This window comes from Schistocerca cancellata, chromosome 2 (assembly GCF_023864275.1).
Source record: "Schistocerca cancellata isolate TAMUIC-IGC-003103 chromosome 2, iqSchCanc2.1, whole genome shotgun sequence".
NCBI lineage: Eukaryota > Metazoa > Arthropoda > Insecta > Orthoptera > Acrididae > Schistocerca > Schistocerca cancellata.
Window position 1 is genome coordinate 839,793,354 of NC_064627.1, and position 2,795 is coordinate 839,796,148.

The following is a 2,795-nucleotide window of genomic DNA, read 5'->3' on the forward strand; positions in this document are numbered from 1 at the left end:
TCAATCCTCATTTCAGTGCAAATGTTCTCTTTACGGATGAGGCTTCATACCAACGTGATCAAATTGTAAATTTTCACAATCAACATGTGTGGGCTGACGAGAATCCGCACGCAATTGTGCAATCACGTCATCAGCACAGATTTTCTGTGAACGTTTGGGCAGGTATTGTTGGTGATGTCTCGATTGGGCCCCATGTTCTTCCACCTACGCTCAATGGAGCACGTTATCATGATTTCATACGGGATACTCTACCTGTGCTGCTAGAACATGTGCCTTTACAAGTACGACACAACATGTGGTTCATGCACGATGGAGCTCCTGCACATTTCAGTCAAGTGTTCGTACGCTTCTCAACAACAGATTCGGTGACCGATGGATTGGTAGAGCCGGACCAATTCCATGGCCTCCACGCTCTCCTGACCTCAACCCTCTTGATTTTCATTTATGGGGGCATTTGAAAGCTCTTGTGTACGCAACCCCGGTACCAAATGTAGAGACTCTTCGTGCTCGTATTGTGGACGGCTGTGATACAATACGCCATTCTCCAGGGCTGCATCAGCGTATCAGGGATTCCATGCGACGGAGGGTGGATGCATGTATCCTCGCTAACGGAGGACATTTTGAACATTTCCTGTAACAAAGTGTTTGAAGTCACGCTGATACGTTCTGTTGCTGTGTGTTTCCATTCCATGATTAATGTGATTTGAAGAGAAGTAATAAAATGAGCTGTAACATGGAAAGTAAGCGTTTCCGGACACATGTCCACATAACATATTTTCTTTCTTTGTGTGTGAGGATTGTTTCCTGAAAGTTTGGCCGCACCTTTTTGTAACACCCTGTACATATATATATATATATATCAAATAAGAGACGAGCAAGGACAGATACCTGTGGTAAGCAATTTCTTAGTATTTCTGAACAGCGAGTACCTTTTCTGTAATTACAGTAAATGTCATCTGCTGCACTTAGGTTAACGAAATTAACAGATGCTTTCTGCTTCATTTGGTACCCCGCTTCAATAAATATAATAAGATTTGATCAGCGCAGCTCCGTCCTGAATGCAATCCAGCTTGCTCAAAAGGAAGGTTCTGGGTCACTGGACTAATTCTTTCAAGGAAATTGTAAACAGTGCTCAATAGTGTGATTGAGCCGTAGTTCTTTAGCTGGTCTAATGCCTTGCTGGGCTTCAGAATTTCTATGAGTTTTGATTGCTTCATTTCTTGTGGGATTGAACCAGATATCACAATGTCAGAGAAGAAGTCCCCCCGCTCTCTTTCACCCAGTACCCACTACGCAGAAGATTTTCTGCATGTATTCAGTGATTTCCCTGTGCCTTTCCAGGTTGAGGACGTACTTAGTTCTGTTTTATACTGTGCTCAATGTTCCATTTGTTTATTCATCAGACAGAAGTGTGGGTCCGTACCGAATACCCTCCACAAATCAACTAACTCAGCATCAAACTTGTGTCGCACGACCAGTGTATGCGAAATCCATGTCGATTCCTGTAGACGAGATAGACTGTCTCTAGGAAATTATAATACGTGTGCGAAAGCTGGTGTTTTATTTGACAGCAGACTAATTTCAGCGTCGTCAAATTTATCCCTCCAGCCTGTTTCTCAATGTCTATGTAGAATTATTAAGTAAAACGTTCTGTGCAAATGTTCTGTCCAGAATGAGCTTGGTGAAAATTATTCCGTCCTCGGAGCCACTTGTTAGCCACGGTCTGTAAATGCTGGGATCTTGGACAAGAGATCATGAAACTCACCATCTACAGAATACTGCAAATTACCCAAAAACAATGGGTAATCATCACTGGAGCTTGTAGAATTCGGCTTTTTCTGTGGTAAATATTATATGCGATAAGCATCCAGCACACAGCACTCGTTACATGACTCTCAATGCCTACTCACGAATAAAGCAAGCAAGGCATAACCAATTTCCTAACCTCGCGTCGCTGTTTCTGTGATTCAGGGGCAACAGGGTCAGGAACAAGTGCCGCGGGCCAGATTACGCGTTCTAAATAACACTCCACGGGGTCGTTAATTATCCGGGACCACGAAACGCTGCTCTCGTATGCAAACTGCCGCTGAGATCAAACACGGCGTTTGATTCTGGCTCCAGTGTCGTTCGGTGGGTGGCTGGCACTGCCGTAATGGTTCTTAATTTCGGTGAGTTTCAGTTTCTTTTTTCGATGGGTGCTGATTCTGTTTGCTGTGGCGAATAAAATTCAGCCCCAATGTTTGCATCCCACGCGACACGAACGGAGTAACAACGGGTTTCCTGGAAGGCTCACCTTCAAAACCCGCCCAGTTTTAATACTGCAGAGGTGTACAGGCTTTTTCCTAGTACTGCCACATAAACAACATTACTAGACTATCGTGATGTGAACCTGTCAATACGAGAGAGAGTAAATAAAAAGAAATTAGCACGTTCGGTGATCACACTTGCTGATAGCTGACCACACCCTCGATGTAAGCAGCGGCCGTAACGCCTTTACTGAGCGTGCAGGCCAAGCAAGGAGCGACTTGACTTTTATTGGTTAGGGAACTGTCACATGGAACAAAAAACTGTTACTGATATCGTGATTTTAGTTCCACGACGGAGCCCCCCGTGTAATCGAGTGCTGTTTATTCAGCGTGCGTTCGGCGAAACGTCGGCACAAATAAATCGTCATCTTTTAACGAGACGGGATTAATAAGGAAACTTCCTACAGTATGAAACAAGATAATAAATAAATGTGACTTGCATGAACATGTTAACCCTGCTAGAACCACTGCTGCGGTCAATATGACCCC